A 20,907-nucleotide genomic window follows, 5' to 3' on the forward strand; every position below is an offset into this window, starting at 1 on the left:
ATGGGAAACTAAATCCAAGGTATATAGGGCCATTCGAGATCCTTTCCAGGATTGGCCCGGTACCTTACAGACTTCGGCTACCACAGGAACTCAGCAATGTGCACTGCACTTTCCATGTGTCCTATTTAAAGAAGTGTTTGTCCGATGAGACTCTCATCATTCCACTTTAAGAAATCAACGTAAACAAGAGTCTCCACTTCGTCGAGGAACATGTGGAAATCATGGACAGGGAAGTCAAAAGAATGAAGCAAAGCCGCATACCAATAGTAAAGGTCCGTTGGAATGCCAAGCGAGGACCTGGATTTACTTGGGCACGTGAGGACCAAATGAAACAGAAATACCCACATCTTTTCCCTAACTCTTGAGAACCCATTCGGATTACTAATTTTTGGACTAAATTCCTTCTAACAGGGGGATGATGTGACAACCGTCAATTTTGGTCGGACAAAGTCAACAAAAGTCAACCAGATCAACTCAACTCGTATTAAAATTTTAGGATAAATGTCATATTCCCTAATGTTACTGATGTACTATTGACAAGTTATAATGCAAAGCATCTCTCTTGTCGCCAATTATCGAATATAAACCCTAATTAGGGTTAGTAACGTAACAATTCGATAATTCAATTTTATATTATTTAGGTGTAAATAATATTCATAACACAATGTAGTTGACTTCAAAAACCTTATACTACATGACAAATTCATAACAAAAGTTACATACACAGAGTTTTGGTGAATTCGTCACCAGATGCGACAGATTCTATACCCGACTTAAACACTCAAACGTTAACGAAAAGAATTAGGAATTATCCTAACTTTCGTGTAATGTGTTATTATTTTTGATGATAATGATCTTTATGATAATTTGAATTTAAATGATTTAAATTAAGTAAATATACATCATTTTTACCATACTTTTTATAAAAATCACCAACTTTTATAAAAATTTCTCATTCTTTTATAAAAATAAAAGAAACAATTTTTATCTTATATGATGATGACACCTTTTTTAAAGAAATAACATTTTAATAAAGTCAACCCCTACACCCCCATACCCCCGTACCCTACCCCCCCACCCACCCTCCCCCTCCCCCCTGTAAACTTCGGCCGAACCCCCCCCCCCCCCCTCCCACTCCATCTTCTTCATTTTTTCATCTCTCCTTCAAGAACAAGTTTATCCTCTCAAGATTCATCTCCATAAGTTGGTTCTTGATCTTTTGGTAAGTATTTCCTTACTAAACTAGTGATTATATATATATATATATATATATATATATATATATATATATACTAGTTTTGTTACAATTACACACATTAATATGTGTTAATATCCATAGGATAATTCAACATTCAAGTGTTCTAAGCTTGAAATCCTTCATCTTCACCTCTTTATCCGCCAAGAAACACACTCAAGGTGAGTTCATACACCTCATTTTCGTTTTTATCCAAGTTTTAGGGGGGAATACAAGTAAACTTGTATAATAATTCAAGTTATTATACATGTTTTGTCTTCAATTTGTGTAAAAGTATTATTTACATGATATAATGTTATTACCTAGTATTATCAACATTTATGTATGGTATGTTGTTTAAAATGCAAATCTATGAAAAATGAGTATAAACATGATATATGTTCTTGAGAAAAAGTCATAAAAACTAAACTATAAAAACTATGGTTTTTATGAACATAATATGACTTTTCTAGCAAAAAAATTTATAACCAAGTTATTACATCATTTTTGTGGGATATAAAATAAAATATGTCATTTTGGGCATATGTTTAGAAACTAGTTATAATTACCAAGGATTTGGTTTTACAAAAAGAAAACCTAAAAAATCCACCATTTTTATGTAAACTTTAGGGTTTTCTAGCAAAAATGGTCATGACTAGGTTATGGTACCATTTTTGTGATATTTGACCTAAAATATATTGTTTTAAACATAAAAGGATAACTTGAATTAATCTCCACAAAAAGGAAAAATAAAATTTACAAAGTTCGTTTGGTGACGTAAAAAGGCCAAAAACTAGAAAATTGACTTCATCATACTAAATGTTCATATACTTGTGTTAGATGTAAATTAAATGATATTTATGTACATCTAAATATGTTAACTTATACATATTTTGAGTATATATAGGCACAATAAAACATTAATAATAAATTATAATCGATATAGTTTATGGGTCATTAACACTATTTTATTGTTTTGGGACAAGTCGAATAATTATATAAAAGTATAATTATTTTACACTAAGTTAATACAATGGAAAAGTGTTATTTACACATACAAGGGTTTTCATTACACTAGCACGTAAACTTGTTGAAACAATTATGTGTAACAAAGTCTTCACCGTACCTACCAGAGTACACACTAAAGTCCTTAATTATAACCAAAATCTCGATAAGAGAGTGTGATACTTATGTATAGATCTATATGAGACTAACAATCCTGCACCTAAGCTGCTAGCTACAGCTACACTGGTAGGTCTGGGGTGAGAAATGTCTAACATTCTGACGCCTGAAGAACGTCGCAGCAGGACAACTTTGGTTTTAGCATTGTTGTAATAACTCACATGGGGAATCAAAAATACATTTAGTTTACAGAGTAACATGCATTCAAAAGGTTTTATATAAGGATAAAACTACGTAACACTATGTTAAGTATAGAAATACTCGTACATTTTTGGTCTTAGAGTTTTAAGACTACAACTCCTTTTTAAGAAAATATTGGATTTTCTAGGAACAAATACTGTCATTTTACAAGGAAAGGGTTACAGATTTTTCACATACAAAACTCTGATGAACTCACCAACTTAATTGTTGACACTTTTCTAAACTACTTGTATTATCAGGAAACTGTTAAACAGGTAATCACAAGACTTTTGAGGATGGGACGTTATGGCATCGTACTATTCATTTTTGTCATCATAATGTAATTGGTTTTGAAACATACAATAATTGGAAACAAGGTAACATTCTCAATTATATTTATGATGGTTGTTTTTGCTTTGATCACTATGGTACATTATGTTGTGATACTGTTCATGAAAGTCATCCACCCCCAGACGTTTCCGCCATCCTGGTTTGGGGGTGTGACATAAATCATATCAAGTAAGATTTAATTCATCTTTTATTATCATTAAGGCCTTAGATGATTCTTAACGGTTTGGAATTCAACTTTATATTTGAAACCTTTAACAATGATTTTGTAATTATGTTTTAACATGTAAAATACAATTTATGACTACTATACTTGTTAATAAAGTTGATTTGGTATCTTTTGCAAAATCTTAGACATTCACTACAAAGGAAGTCATACACCATAATGTATAGTTCCTTAATAATTATTTTCTCTACTACTTAGTGAAAATATCATTATAAATCTTTTATATATAAATAATATTTACATATGTAAAATAAAATACATTATTTTCCTTCAATGATCCCTTCTTGAAGTTGGAATATGTGAATGTCATTTATATAATAAAGATAAATAAGTCAAAGATGAGTTTGATTTAAAACAAGTTGAATTCAATAAATTTTGCATATAGAACTTGTTATTTATAAAGCATTGATATTTACTTTATAATTCTTATTAAGAGATCTAGTCTCATAAATAGAATTTTAATCATTTCTGAATATGAATATGATCGTTATGAAAAACGATTTAAGTAAATAGTCAATCAATCATAAATTAAACTGAGACATACATTTAGGCAAGATAAATTAAACATACATTGTTCCAAAACAAGCATTGTTTTATATTACAAATACATTATGTTCCAAGCATAATAAACTAGACTCTGAGAGTGTAGTTCCAACTTGATTGTGCTTAGTTGGTTACTCTTCTGTAAATATTTGTATGCCATTTACAAATATTAGATTAACATTTAAGTACCAAGTACCTAAGTCTTATATGAAACGTGTGATTTCTATATAGTATATACCTAAATTACTAGTCTCTTCCAAACTTTCTTTCCACATAAGAGGAGCAGTTCTTCTTCCAGTGTCTGGTTTCTCCACAAAAGAAACAAGATCCATATATGTGGGCCTTATTGGATTTCTTAGGCTTAAAGGCGTTCAGTCCATAGAACATGGGCCTTCTTGATCACACAAGGTGATTCCTTTTTGGCCTTGAACTATTCCTAGTTTGATGTTAGAAACATCATTAGTATCACAGTGATGTATTTACTAGGTATCATGTTCATGCTATTTGCTCAAAGAAAATAGTTTAGGACTAGGACCTTTAACTGTATACAATTTCATATCTCTTGTGAGATTGTCTCTTAAGACGCGAACTCATTCATTGAAGTTGTATCTAGTGAATGTTACTGTTTCATTAAGTCATTAAAGAAAGATGACAATTTCATGGTAATGAGAATGGATTATATAACAACAAATTTTTAACAAAATTCATTTAGTATTTTCAGTATTTAAATTCTTTAATAATTAATACCCTTCTAGTTTCCCAAAAACATTAATTATCAGAGTGTAGGATCCAAGTTGCAAAACAAATAAATGGTTAGGTATCTTTTATCCCATCCATTTGAATTCAACCCGGTAGATATCGATTATCAATTGTATCTCACTATATAATCCCTATATTTATGGGATCGCTAATAACAATTTTAATTAGACAAGTTTGATCTCATGTATGCCTCCAAACTATCTTGCTTAGGTATCCTTTATCACAAAAGATTCCGATCAAATTCCAATTTGAAAAAAACATGTGTAATCGGTCTATAACTTGGTTATAGAAATCACGAATACACCCCGACCATCAAAAGATAACACTAAGCGGTTAGATATCCTTTATCCCACTAATGCATACAAGAGATGTATGAGTGCTCTTCAAAAAGAATTGCATAGATTTGAGGTTTGTAAAAAGGGTCTTTTATATGTTTTATAATTCTAGTTTTAAAAACATATGATATCATGGTTATTACATGCATATAATAAACCATGTTATCAATTTTTAAAAAGAAAATCACTTTTAAAGGTTCTATATAAAAAACCTAGTTTTTATATAATTTTACGCGATTCAATTTAATAACCGGTATTAAGTTTGAGTATATTTGAAACTTATATCTTCAATAAGACTTCATGTTATTACGTATAAATTTGGAGTTTGTATAAGTTATTAAAGTTACCACTTTAAAACTTATATTTGAGTATTTCAAAATTTGACGTTATTAACGTTTTTATAAAATGAATTTTATTTTAAAACAATAATTTGTTACAACTTATGTCCACATTATAAATTTTGAAAACCAAACTCCAGGTGATGTTTATTTTGTCTAAAATTAGTTTAGCATGTGAAAAACTAATTTATCAACTACACATAATAATTGCATAAAATAAACAACACAAACATGCATAAAATTATATGTGCATAAACATAACAAACTAATGACATTTTTTGTGAGCCAACACAAAAAATGTCAAGTCCATTCTTAAAGGGACATTTTAAGGGACCAAAAATTTTCTTGTAATGTTTTTGTAGAAGCTCCCACTTAAGTAAACAACATTTTGCTTGCAAAAGATTTGAAGAACTTTTTGAAAGCTAAAATTCAGCAACTGTCGCTAAAAGTCCAACAACCCTTTAGAAAACAACTTTAGTGACAGTTTTAAGAAGTTGTCACTCAAAATTTCGTAGGGGTGGCCATATTAACCGAAAAACCGAACCATAACCAAATTAACCGATATAACCGAACTGTTTTAACCGAACCATTACTAAAATATATGGTTCGGTTTCTAATTTTGATTAACCGAATATATATGGTTCGGTTATGGTTTTCATCAAAAACCGAACCATTATTAACCGAACTGAACTAATAATATTAATAAATATTTTTAATATAATATTATATTAAATATATCGTATGTAATTATATTAGAAATTGAAATTTTAAAAGGTAATTATTTGGAGTTAGATAAGATAAGTAATCTTAAATCGATACTACAGTTATATATACACAATCATTCGCTTTTTATAATGATAGACTTTGTGTTTTTCATTTTTTTTTTGAAAAATATGTTTATTTTTATTCATCTTGGACCATTTTGGTTAACCGATATTAACCATCAACCATAACCATTAACCAATTAAACCCGTTAACCAAGACCAATATTAACCGCTACCCAATGGATATCGAAATACATTAACCAATTGTAATGGTTATGGTTCGGTTTTGACCAATAACCGAACCAAACCGCCACATACACACCCTTAAAATCCTGCACACATTTTAACTTCCAAAATGGCTCTTTTGTCTTTAAAAAAATGGCTCCAACTTCATATATTGTTACATTTTTGTACAAATAAACTAATTCTAAAAACTAATCTATTAAATACAAAAATAAACCAAGAAAACTAATTTATTTAATTTATTACATACCATATGAATAAATAAATTATTACAGCCATTTTTATAAAACAACCAACACAACAAACACAACAAACACAATTGTTATTGGCTAGTTTATGCACATCATACATATCAACATACACATTAAACAACTTTTGTTTTTCTAAGACAACTTTAAATGACAAAAGATGTATGAAAACGTTTTTCACATAAAATAAAAATTATAAAGTTGTCATTGAAAATATGTATGAACTTGTTTTTATACAAAACCAGGTTATCCATATTCTCCAAAAACTAAGATTTTCAAAAATCAAAAAATCTAACCAAACTTGCAAGGTGGCTCTTGATACCAACTGCTGGGTTTTTTTATTCAAAAACTAGTTTCAAAAACATAATATTTAGCAACGGAAGACTTGATCATTTTTGAATAATATAAACAAGTTAAACCCACCAAGGATCATCTTGAATTTTGTAGAAAGTTTTAAACACAACCAAAGAAGAAGAAGAACAAATAACAACCTTTGTAGTTCTTTGGATCTTCCTGGGAGGCTTGGAAGTTGATGAAGAATGAAGAACTTTAGAGAAACCAACAAGTTGTCAAATTAATTTAAGATGCTAGTCTTGTAAAAAAACGCTTAATCGCTTAAGTTTGAAGTTCATAACCAATATGAACTTCAAAAGATTATAAGAACAAGTAAGTAATCTTCATGTATGAACCAAATGTGAGAGAGAGTGTATCACCATAACAAGTTACAGTTTTGACTAACTCAAAATGTAAGAAAGAAAGTCTTCTCTTAAAGCTAAATCTTTACCCACGAGGTATTAACACTTTAAAACAACCCATGCCTCTTTATAATATTTAATTCCCACACTCATGAAGCATGTTCCCTACAATATTATATACAAAAGACATGTCTCCAAGATCTATCTCTATTTTCGGCCTATGTTTGTAAAAAGAAGAAAATATGTTTAAATTTTATAAACTCAAAGTTTATAAAATATAAACTTTGTCTTTAGGTAAAGGCAAAAGGATTCAACTAGTTCAAAAGGTTGTACATGACTTATTAATTCATACCATATAAAATAATATGTTACTTGTATTTGTAAAATAATTATTTCTATTAAATAAATATTTTTCCAATTAATTATAAGAGTTTATTGATTATTTATTAAAATTCTAATAAATAATCAATTATATTAAGTTGTTGTTAATGTGACTCATTAATATCACATGTTAATAGCAATATCAATTTAATATGATTCACTGTAAATACTCCCCGGGTTCAAATACAGGCACGATATGGTTAGAGATGTTTTGTTTGACATATTTAAGCGTGCCGGGGTTTCCGCTAAGAAAGAGGCACCTGTTAATTTCTTGACTGACCCGACAGAAGGAAGGTCAACCCTCAGACCGGCTGACATTATGATTTTTGGATGGGTCGGAGGGAAACACGCATGTGTGGATCTTACAGGGGTATCCCCTCTCGTGGGCCTGAGGGCGGGGGGTTTCACGGCGGGACATGCTACTTTAAAAGCAGCTACAAGCAAAGTCACCAAACATGAGAAGTCGTGCATGAAAAATCAACACGTGTTCATACCATTTGCATTTGATACGTTTGGTTTCCTCGCACCGGATGCGGTAGAGCTTCTTAAAAGAGTACAACGAATTATGCATAGTAATGTTATATCCCCTAGATCTTCGGATGTAGTCTTTAAAAGAATTAGTTTTACCATTCAAAAAGGTTTAGCGGCACAGCTTGTTGCCCGTTTGTCATCTCACTCATTGTACGATGACAATTAAAAAATATAAAAATAAGATAAAAATAAATATTAAACATGAAAATATAAATCAGCAAAAAAAAAATATGATTCTTGAGCATACAATATCTTTCTCTCTCTCTCTCTATATATATATATATATATATATATATATATATATATATATATATATATATATATATATATATATATATATATATGATTAAATATAAATTACAAATATTATATGATTATATGAATAGAAATAAATCTGACATTTATTAAGATGCCCAAAATTTGAGACTTGGTCTTCCATTTTTTTGTTTATATATCAGTTGAAATTATCAAAAATTGGCAAGAATACCCCAATACAGAAACTTACACACAACTATTGTACGTTGAACAAAAAAGTTTGCATTTGCAATTACAAAGAAACAATGTAGAAAGTCTACTTTATTCGTCATTACTTTCATACATATTAAATAACACTACCTTTTTAATTAGGATAAAATGGCTAAAACGGCTCATTAATCTCAACAGTCCTTTCATGTCACAACAACGATGATCAATTTGCAACAAAAATTTAAATTCATATACAACAGTTTACAAAATAAATCACTGCAGCTGATTATGGCCAGGTGCATGAGGAAGAGAGGGGAGTCTATTGTCAGCAGGAAAAGAATTTGGTGAGATCCCCACAGCCACTGGTCATGCATTATTATAATATCAAACATTGTGTTTTAGATGGTGTGTCATAGTCATCTTTTTTAACATTTAAAATGTACCTCTTCTATTTTAGATTTATTACCTTTGTTCTTTTGGCTTCATTCCCTTCTCCAATCCACTTATACCCTTTATTTTCACTCTCTCTCTCTCTCTCTCTCTCTCTCTCTCTCTCACACACACACTCACACCTTTTGCAAGCTACAGAAGCTACTCATCAATTTGCAGGTCTGTCCTCTTCTCTCCTCCTCTCAAATTAGCTAGGGTTTCCTAGATGTTTCTTTATTGAGGCTGAAGTTTCATGTGTTATCTTTTGAAGCATATGTATATATATGCACTTACTTTTTATCTTGAATTGAAAGCAGCCACACAGGGTGATCATTCAAAGAGCAAGCTTTTATAACTTAACACACAAGAACAAGAAAAAAGGTACTTGTCTTTTTTCTTTTTTTCTTTTTATTTTAATCTTTTGTGATCTTAAGATCAAAGGAACCTAGCTAGTCAGCCACTAAATCTACAAAGCATGTAATCACATGAGGCTGTTTTTTTTTTTTTTTTTTTTTTTTTTTAGGGTAATTCCCTTTTTCAGTCTTTACTTTCCGTGTAAAGTTTGGAAGTCTATGATCTGCTAGGGTTTTTTCAACTATAACTCTGTGAGAATATATGCTCATGTCATGCCATTAGTTCACCCAATGAATCATTATAATAATGAGGAATTGGAAGCACTTAGCCAGATCCAATGTCTCAAACATGATTCCAACTTCAAAGGGAGTAACACAGACACAAAGAGAGAGAGAGAGAGAGAGAGAGAGAGAGAGAGAGAGAGAGAGAGAGAGAGAGAGAGAGAGAGAGAGAGAGAGAGAGAGAGAGAGAGAGAGAGAGAGAGAGAGAGAGATGTTTGTGCTGATTTGAGCACGAGCAATTGGAATTGGGTAACCAATATATATGGACTTGAGAAATCATAGTATGCATGTGTGTATGTGTACATTTAGGAGAGAGAGAGAGAGAGAGAGAGAGAGAGAGAGAGAGAGAGAGAGAGAGAGAGAGAGAGAGAGAGAGAGAGAGAGAGAGAGAGAGAGAGAGAGAGAGAGAGATTGGGGTTTGGGATTAGCGAAATTCTGTAAAGACTGTTGCAGACATCTTGAATTCATCAGTTCTATATATGTTTCCTACAAGAAAACAAATACTGCAAGCAATCTAATTGATTGATTATTCATATATATGTATGTCCGTGTTCATACACACACACGACACACACTACTGATCAAGGACAACCTTCATAGAACTTTTAATGATTTACTGGAAGATGTTCTGTGTCTATATGAAACCAAACATAGAAAAAAAAAGTCAAAAATTACTTATATAAAAAATAATGATACTAACTACGTAGTACACCAGTGACCTACTTCTGATTTCGTAAACTTAGTTAATATATAATTATCGTCTAGTATTTTGCATACTAATGATCAAGATCGACATATATACTTCTTTCTTCGATTTATCTACTAATTAAATGTATATATCCACAAATAATATTCTTGATTAGTTTATCTTCATCTTTTTTTATTCAATAAGAAATTATGCAGTTAAACATTGGTCGTTTGACACCCAATATTAATCAAATCCAAACACACTTTTCCTGATATTGGGACAATATTATCGTATGGAAAAGCTCAAGTACTAGATAAAATTTTGAAGTGAAACATAATAATCAAATTCATATATAGTTTAATTGTAGAACGGATACATACCATTTATTAATTATATATGTATTTTCGTGCGTGTATAAAATATAATATATTGAGCATATATTCTTTACTAGATGAAATTTTGATTAATTGCAGTATAAAGAAAAGAAGAAGAGAGATAATTAATGGCTTCAGCAAGCTCTTACAACTCTCCATGTGCTGCCTGCAAGTTCTTAAGAAGAAAATGCATGCCTGGTTGCATCTTTGCACCCTACTTCCCACCCGAGGAGCCACAAAAATTCGCAAACGTTCACAAAATCTTCGGTGCCAGCAATGTCACTAAGCTTCTCAATGATCTACTCCCTCACCAGAGAGAAGATGCAGTGAATTCACTTGCATATGAAGCTGAAGCTCGCGTAAGGGATCCTGTTTATGGCTGTGTTGGTGCCATCTCTTTCCTCCAAAGACAAGTTGATCGTCTGCAAAAGGAGCTCGATGCTGCCAATGCCGATTTAATTCGATATGCATGCAATGAAGTCCCAACAGGGACGTTACCAGCTGCAGTGCCACATTTGAATTCAATTCAACCGATAACACCGAGGCAAAGAACCATGGATCATTACCCTACTAGAAGGACCGGAAACATTGATGGTGGTGGTAATGGAGGTGGTGGATTCTACCAATCACCACCATCTTTTCCTTATCAGTATGCTAATCAACTTCAGTGGAACCCTTCTAGTTTCGGTGGTAATATGGGCGCTGGTGGTGGAGGACAAGGTTAACATGTGAATTTCTGTCAATCTCTCTGATGGCCACATACATGTTATAAGACCCTCTTTTGGGACTTTACTCTACATAACTATGTGGTTTACTAGCTAAACTCTATAGTGAGCGTACGATGTGTGCATATATATATATATATATATATATATATATATATATATATATATATATATATATTCATCATCATCATCATCACCACATGTGAGTCTTTGGCTAGACCACCGATTCCTGCTTCTCCCCCGAAATTATAACTCCTTATATATAATTACTTTTCGGGATTTTAATTGAACCACCTTGGGATCCTTATATTTGAATGGTAGCAACTTTCTTATATGTAGAGTTGGTGTCTGATTCATCATTACTATTGGTTATTTGGCGTTTGGAATTGCATTTTCTTTAGTGAACGGCGGTCTTTGAGTTGCATTTTAATAAAATACAAGTGTTAAAGCAGCATCTGTAAAGTAACATATATAAATGGCCTAAATTTACGAACTCTGTCAATAAATTACGGCAACAGTACAAAAGTTGCACATCCTTGTACGTTGGGTCACCAAGTGTATAAAGACACAAAAACACAAACACATACTTACATACATTTAAAAAAAAAAAAAAAAAACCTAACGAGGAGGATAATGAAACGTTGATTTTGTTTATATTTAGTTATTTTTATACGATATATAATCAAACTTGATAAACTTGTTCATATATTATCATTATGGCGTGCTATCATAAGTAAAAAAAAAAGTAATATGTAAATAGTTTTAACAAATTTAATGGTATATATAGTATACAAATAAATGACTAAATATGAACAAAAATAGAGCTTCCCCACCACCTCTGACACCACAACCGTCACCGCCACATCTACCTTCGTCATTGCCACCACCACTACCACGACCTCCACCATCGCCTCTGTTACTATCACTACCTCCAACACCGCCACCGCCACCACATCTGCCTCTGCCTTCGTTACCACTATCGCCACCTCCACCACTACCTTGACCGCCGCCACCTCCACCACTACCTCTATCATTGTGAAGGTAGAGGAGGTGGTGGGGGAGGTTCTTTTTTTGTTTACATTTATCTTAAAAATATGGAGTAATGATGATGATTGTGGTGAAACACCAACAATCATAATCTACTCGGGGTAATAACATACATATATGTGTTATTGTAAGAAAACACAATTAAATCGAGATCAAAACAATTCACCTACAATTTGAATGATCTCAACAACTACATTGCAATACTCAAACAAAAACCTAAAGTTAAGATATCTAAAAAAAATGGTACGACGTACTTCAACCCGCCCCAAGGCTCGCTTGATAGGTTAATTGTGAAACACTAGTAATATTTTAGGTGTGCTAGGGTTTCATGGACATTGAATGTGGAATTTCACTCATCAGCCACTAGACTCTCATTCCTTCGACAACTAACACATCACCGATCGATTCAGTCCAATGAGGACCACCACGCCACCGGAAACCCCCATTGTGACATTCAGACGAAGGGGAAAAGAAATCGGCGGTGAATGTGGTGTATCTTCGGCGACGGTACGACGTCTCCTCCTCATTTCTCTTTCTTTTTTTCTTATAACATCGATTTCCAACTGATAATCGTGATTAATTGCAAAAAATGTCAATTTCAGTTTTTCTCTTTCTCTTTCTCTTGTCACCGCCGACCGTTGCTATCACCGCTGAGGACTACCACCACCGGTGCACCATCTATTGATTTCCGGCCACCACAAGTTCTATTTACTGTGATTTTCGAGATTAACTGCAAAATATGTGTGTTTGTATATATTTTGTGAAATTAGGCATATATGTGTATAAATGGTGTATATATGTGAAACTTTGTGTATTTGGTGTATTGTAACACCCGGATTTCCAGGTATATTATTTTAATTATTTATTTTTGAGAATCATTGATCTACTCGACTAGTTGGTGCTATAACTCGTCGAGTAGAAGCGGGGTGGCCACGTAAGTTTAATGAACTACTCGACGAGTCCAAGAGTAGACTCGTCGAGTAGGCGCTGTTGGTGAAAACCCTAAATCCTCGGGCCTGTGCCCTATTTAAGGAACCTTATGGCCCTCATTTGCGACTACCAGTCCAGAAAGAGAAACCCTAGTTAGCTTGAGTGTGTGGTGTGAGGAGAAGGGCTATTTTAATCCTTGTTGGTGTGGTTTTTGCAAAGAAGAAGGAGATTCCAGCAAAAGAAGGTCAAGGGGGTTGCTATTCTGTGGTTTCAAGCAAGGAAACTCCATCTTTGAGGTATTTAATCGAACCCTTCTTATGTTTTGGTGTAGAACCCTTGGATCTAGGGTTTTCTCTATCCTTTATTGGCTTGGATATGATGCTTATGATGTCCCTTTGAGTGTTAAACTCTGGATCTGGACCTTGAGAGGTCCAGAGAGCCCCAACCTCCCTGCTTTATGCTACTCCATTAGAGATATGAGCCTAGGTTGCCATTTTAGAGGCTATTTCACCAAAAGAAGCATATTGAACGTTGCATGAGTGTAAAGGTCGGACCTTTACGTGATTATTGAGTATGGTAAGGTCAGATCTATAGGATAGAGAAACAGATCTGACCTCAGAAGGTCATTTGAGTGTTGCCATGGAAGGAACTCGCCGAGTCCATAAGGGGACTCGACGAGTCGAGTCGGGTTGCCCCGCGATTCATGACCAGTGGTAACCCGTCGAGTGAAAGGTTAACTCGACGAGTCGAGTGAGGATCTTTGAGGATTCGGAAGATGCCTGGACTCGCCGAGTCACACGAGTGCACTCGACGAATCTGGTCAAAGTTTGACAGTTGACTTGAGTTGACTTCAGTTGACCTTAGGGTTTTGGTCAAGCTGGTTCTAGAGAGAGATCTGGGAAGGGTAGAATGCTCTTCTATCCACTCCTTAGAAATGAGGACAAGAGAAAGTATTGATTAGAGATGTTATTATTGTTGGATATAGTGTCTAAGTCCATAACTTTATTTGGTATGTACTTGACCCGACCCGGCATTGTCCATTTGGGTTGCATGGCATTGCAATACTTGGATAGACTAAATGAGAGAATAAGGCACTTATGATTATTAATATATTATAAGTTCTAATATATTAATAATAGTATTATTTAATTAGTATTGATCAAGTATTAATCTAGGATTAATTTGGTGATCAAAGTGAGACTAATTAAATATATAGGGTTGATTATGACAATCATCAATTCTTTTATGGTGGATTAATGATTCATGGTTTATGGGTTATGGATGTAACCAAATGGAGCTCCATGGATAGTCCATGGGAGTTACAAATCCATGGGTCATGGGAAATCAAGAGTCATGACAATTAAGGGCATTCATGTGTAAACCCTAATTGTGACAACACTATAAAAGGAACCCTATGGCTAGCAAAATGGAGAGCTAGTGGACCTAGTGTTACTAGAGAGGGCATAACCAATTTTGAGTGCTAGAAGTATTCTCTCAAGTTATTCCAAGTCTTGTGGTGTTGTGTGAAGCATTTGAGGCACGACATTTGGGGTGCTAGGCTCACAAAGTCTTGAAGGAATCCAAGGAACAACGAGGTATGTATTTCTACTAGTTTTTATGTTTTATGTAATCCCCATGCCATGCTAGTTAGGAAATAACCTTGAAAAAGAAATTTGCATGTATATAGAGAAAACATAGATTCAAGGTTATTAGGGTTGCATGTACACTTAGGAAGTGTTAGAATGCTCAAAACCCATCAGTGGTATCCGAGCCTAGGATTGTTTTCTGTATACTTGATGCAAAACTGCTTAAAAATCGAAAATTCTGCATTCTGACGACTGGACTCGCCGAGTCCATGGGGAGGACTCGCCGAGTCCATGAACAAATACATCCTACTCGACGAGTAGAATAATGCACTCGGCGAGTAGGAGCGTGCTGGGCAGTTTTTTCGAGTTTTGTTGTTGGAAATGGATTAAGATCATTATCCCAATCTGTTTTGGACTTGTAAAATCTGTTTTTCAAAATGATAATGATTATGTTAACCCATTTTACATGACTTTTATCAATTTTCAAGTATTGTATATGTTTATATGGTTTCTTGAAATTGCTTGACATGAATTTGTGTTCTTATGAGTTTTAGAAGATCATAGGAATTATGTGTAACCTCCATGTGTGTTTAATTCATGATCTTAATGGCTATGATGGTGTCCATAACTTGTCCTCAAGTTATGGATAACCAAGAGTCACTTCTTTTAATTATGATTAAAGAACTAAAGAGGTTTCATAAAATGAAGAGTCTTCATTTTTATGAACCATTAAAACACATAAGTTACAAATTGAAGAGACTTGGAATAGTTTCAATTCTTGCCCTCAAGTTTTGGAATTTGAAAAGTCTTACACTTTAATACTTTAATTCCAAATTAAACCTTAGATTTTTAAAAAGTTTAAAAATCAACACTTATACTATTATTATAATTTTATTATATAGATATGTATAAGAATATGTCATTCTTACCGTTAGTAGGCCTCATTCACGAAGCCGGTCTATAAGGGGGGTATAAGGTTGTTGCCTATAAAATGGTGACTTAATGGGTGTCCACTCTCACCCACCGCTTCCTTGATCGGTGGAGGGTCGTTAGCCGAACGGGTAGGATACGACTTTAAATACTCGTTAAAAGTATAATGAATTATAAAGTAACTATACATTATAAATTCCCAATCTTAGTTACTTTAGGAAAATGTGAAATTGGTGCTAGCCCATAAAATTACACTTTGTACCTTACCAAGTCGTTAGTGGAGCGTGTGTGGTTAACCGGCACACTAACATGGACTAGTAAGAGTGGCAAAGGGTAACTTGACCTTATTATAGATCGGTGGAGCGTGTGTGGTTAACCGGCACATCGATTAGGTAATATTGTTGAGGGTACCAAGTCAATTTGTATGGTTATTCACACCTTGTTTGTGATCCTCGGCATCCCAGTCACAAACTTGAGAGGGCACAATCGAGATTCAAACATGCCATTGAAAAGTTCAATGTATCTCAAAAGATCTAGGAGTTTCAAAACCAATAAAACCTAATAATAAAATATTTCGTTCTTATGGTGGAAATTGGTAAATCGTCATTTACCTACCTTCAAATATTTTATAGTATGGATTACGGCATCCCTCTTCCAACTATAAATAGTTTGTTGGATCCTAGCCTTAATATTTCATTTGGGTGAATTATTAAGGATTCCTAATCTAATGAAACTTGTCTTTCTTTCCTTTCAGATGTCTTCCAACAATGCTTCTGGCTTAAACCCAACAGGCTCCTTTTCCCTTATGAACTTGTGTGGTAAGGTAATCTTTGATGGATCCAATTTCAATGAGTGGATCAGAAACATCAGAATGATTACCCGCTATGAGGACAAAGAATATGTCCTCGATAGGGAGCTTAAGGTTGTGAGTGAAGCCACTGCTACTCCTGAAGAGTTTGCGGAGTTTGTTGCACATGAAAAGGATGCTACTAAAGTAGCATGCATCATGATGGCCACCATGACTCCTGAACTTCAAAAATCCTATGAAGATTTCTACCCCTATGAGATGCACCTGGATCTGATGGAAAGGTACCATCAGAGCGCGCGTCAGGAGAGGTATGAAATCATCTCCTCCATGATAACCGCAAGGATGAAGGATGGTGAACCCATCACCGGTCACTTGTAGAAGATGCAAAGGTTCGTTGACCGGTTGCTGAAGCTAAATGTTGACTTTCCTGAGGAAATGGCGATTGACATCATTCTCCATTCCTTACCTCCAAGTTATGATCAGTTTCGTATGACTTATCATATGAACAAGGAGGAAGTCACACTTAGCAAACTTCAAGGACTCTTAAGGACAGCTGAAAATGGCCTTAAGGGTAAAGCGGTTGCTACTTCTACTCCTTCAACAGCCCCTGTTCTGGCTATTGGGCAGGGAAAAGGTAAGAAGAGGAAAAGCCCTTCGAAGGGTACCAAGGGTAAGACTCTTGATGGTTCCTCTTCAAGTGGGACAAAGAAAGGTCCCATTACTCCTTCTTCAAACCCAAAGGAAGCACAGTGCTTCTATTGCCAGGATAAGGGACACTTCAAGCGAAGCTGCCCTAAATATCTGCAAGATCTAAAGGATGGGAAGGTTAAACCTACCCATGCAGGTATTTACACAATATTGTCTAACAACTCATCTAATGCTAATTCTTGGGTGCTTGATACAGGGTGTGGTATTCACATTTGTACTGATTTGCAGGCACTAAGAAGAAGTGAGCAAGTGGAGCACGGGAAGATAAACTTAGTCATGCGCAACAGGAAAGCATCACATGTTACCAAGATAGGAGTTTATTCTTTATTGCTTAATAATGGGTTAATGTTAGATTTGAATAAGTGTTATTACTCGCCCGAAATGGCGAGAAATATTATTTCCTTTCATGGCTTGTACAAACAAGGTTTTACATTTTCATTTGATAATAAAAATGGTGCTATTAATGTTTATTACAATGATGTATTTTACTTTAAAGCATTACCTTGTGATGGTGTATATGAAGCTGTGAATGTTGTAGACAATCTAGGAAATAATGTGTTGTATATTGATTCTTCAGATAGCTTGGATAAAGCATCCTTGTGGCATTGTCGTCTTGGACATGTTAACAAGAAGCGCATAGGCCAACTCCAAAAGGCTGGAGTCTTGGAATCATTTGACCTCAAGTCAGATGATAGTTGCGAGTCTTGTTTACTTGGAAAAATGACAAAGTCACCCTTCACAGGTACTTGTGATAGGGGTGAAGGTTTGTTGGACCTTGTACACACGGATGTGTGTGGGCCCTTCAGAGTTGCTACAAGGGATGCTAATCGCTATTATGTGACTTTTACTGATGATTACAGTAGATATGGATATATTTACTTAATCAAGCATAAGTCAGAAACCTTTGAAAAGTTCAAAGAGTTTAAGCAGGAAGTGGAGAATCAATTGGGCAGGAACATCAAGATGCTCCGATCCGATCGGGGAGGAGAGTATCTTAGCATTGAGTTCCTTGACTATCTTAAGGAATGTGGGATTGTCTCACAATTGACACCTCCCAGAACACCACAGTTGAATGGTGTAGCTGAGAGGCGCAATCGAACCTTGCTGGATATGGTTCGTTCCATGATGAGTCGAGCTTCGTTACCAATCTCTTTCTGGGGGTATGCCTTAGAGACTGCCGCCCATATCCTTAATCTAGTTCCTACTAAAAAGGTTACCAAAACACCTCACGAGATGTGGACTGGGAAAGTTCCCAATTTGGACCACATCAAAATTTGGGGTTGTGAAGCTTTCGTGAGGCGTGAGACTCATGATAAGCTTGAACCTCGAAGTGAGAGGTGTATTTTCATCGGCTACCCACAGAGATCCTTTGGTTACCTCTTCTACAGACCCAGTGATAATGTGGTTTTTGTAGCAAGAAGAGGAGTCTTTCGTGAGAGAGAATTCATAAGCCAAGGGGACAGTGGGAGGCAAATTGACCTTGAAGAGCTTCAAGAGTCAAGTGGTGAAGGAACCTCAAATGCTATCGACCAACCTGAGGAGGAAACTCCTGTTGATCTGATAGATGAGTCTGTACCTCCAAGACGTTCCACTAGGGTGAGGAACACACCTGATTTTTATTATGGTTATCACATCACCACTGAAGGTGATACATTTATTAGTGATAGTACACTAATAGATTTGGATGAACCTAATAACTACAGGGAAGCCATGGCAGGCCCTGAGTCTACTAAATGGAAGGAGGCTATGGACAGCGAGATTCAGTCCATGTATGACAATCAAGTTTGGAACTTGGTTGACAATGTACCAGGTCGTAAGAAAGTTGGGTGCAAATGGATCTTTAAGAAGAAGACCGACATGGATGGAAAGGTACATACTTACAAAGTGCGACTGGTTGCGAAGGGCTTTACTCAAACTCCGGGAGTTGACTATGATGAGACCTTCTCACCAGTAGCTAAGATTAAGTCTATTAGAGTATTGTTAGCCATAGCTGCATTTCATGATTATGAAATATGGCAAATGGATGTCAAAACCGCTTTCCTTAATGGAAAGTTGGCTGAGGATGTTTACATGGCTCAACCAGAGGGTTTTGTCGATACAAGATACCCTAATAGAGTGTGTAAGCTTGATAAATCCATTTATGGATTGAAACAAGCATCTCGCAGATGGAATCTTTGCTTTGATGAGAAAGTCAAAGAGTTTGGCTTTTCTAGGAGTGAGGATGAGTCTTGTGTGTATGTCAGGGCTAGTGGGAGCATAGTTAGCTTCTTGGTGTTGTATGTGGATGACATACTTCTCATAGGAAACGACGTCCCAACCTTGCAGGAGGTTAAGTCCTGGCTTGGGAAGTGTTTCGCTATGAAGGACCTTGGGGAAGCTGCCTATATCCTAGGGATAAGGATATTGAGAGATAGGAGTAAGAGACTAATTGGACTTAGTCAAAGTACTTATGTGGATAAGGTACTGAAGAGGTTCAGTATGCAAGATTCCAAGAAAGGAGAATTACCAATCCAGAGTAATGCCAAGCTGAGTAAAACTCAGAGTCCGAGTACAGAGGCTGAGATAGCTGAAATGAGTCATATACCATATGCTTCCGCTGTGGGCTCGATCATGTATGTTATGACTTGTACTCGCCCTGATGTGGCCTTTGCTTTGAGCATGGTCAGTAGATATCAAGGGAACCCTGGTAAGGCACACTGGATAGCGGTAAAGAACATTCTCAAGTATCTGCGGAGGACTAAGGATTGGGTCCTTACCCTCGGAGGCAGTGATGACGTGAGAGTGGAAGGATATAGCGATGCTAGCTTCCAGACTAATAGGGATAATTTCCGCTCTCAGTCGGGCTGCGTCTTTATCCTAAATGGAGGGGCAATTACTTGGAAAAGTTCCAAGCAGGAGACAGTAGCTGATTCTACTTGTGAATCAGAGTACATAGCAGCAAGTGAAGCAGCTAAGGAGGCGATATGGCTAAAGAACTTCATCGGAGACCTTGGAGTTGTACCAGCTATAAAAGAGCCAATGGAAATTTTCTGTGACAGCGAAAGTGCGGTTGCTTTGGCTAAGGAACCAAGAGATCACGGGAGATCTAGGCACATTGACAGAAAATACCATTTCATCAGACATCGAATAGAAGAAGGACTCCTCGTGGCTAAGAGGGTATCATCAGATGAGAACCCGACAGATCCCCTCATGAAGGGACTGAGCAGGGTTAAGCATTTACAGCATGCGAGGCGCATTGGGCTGAAGGATAATATTTGTTTCAATAATTAGATTCCTGAAACTTGTAAAATGTAATTGACATTTGATGATAAATAAAAGTTGTTATTTATTTATGAGTAAGGTGTTACTATCTTGTGTTGATTGTTTACTATGTTTCAATTTTACATGTTTTTACTTCCAGAATAATTATGTTATTATTCAAACCATCCACAGTCAGTCAAACTTTGGAAGTAAGTATTGATTTAAGACTGTCATGAATTTGGCTTGTATGATTTGTCTAAAAGTGCTTTGGACAATGCAATGGTTGCTACAACATTCATGAGTACTCATAAGGGCTGAGTATTGGATCCAACCCA

The 20,907-nt window shown here is 35.1% G+C and overlaps 1 pseudogene across 1 annotated transcript; it reads left to right on the forward strand.

The window, feature by feature from the left end:
- Positions 1–8,971: 8,971 nt before the first annotated feature.
- On the forward strand, positions 8,972–11,501 carry LOC145115373 (protein LATERAL ORGAN BOUNDARIES pseudogene; annotated as a pseudogene). The gene is made up of 3 exons (XR_013711533.1): positions 8,972–9,081; positions 9,219–9,282; positions 10,698–11,501. The product of XR_013711533.1 is annotated as a protein LATERAL ORGAN BOUNDARIES pseudogene (transcript).
- Positions 11,502–20,907: the final 9,406 nt, after the last annotated feature.

The sequence above is a fragment of the Lactuca virosa genome, chromosome 5 (assembly GCF_052849685.1).
Source record: "Lactuca virosa cultivar CGN04683 chromosome 5, Lactuca_virosa_CGN04683_v6, whole genome shotgun sequence".
In the NCBI taxonomy this organism is placed as follows: Eukaryota; Viridiplantae; Streptophyta; class Magnoliopsida; order Asterales; family Asteraceae; genus Lactuca; species Lactuca virosa.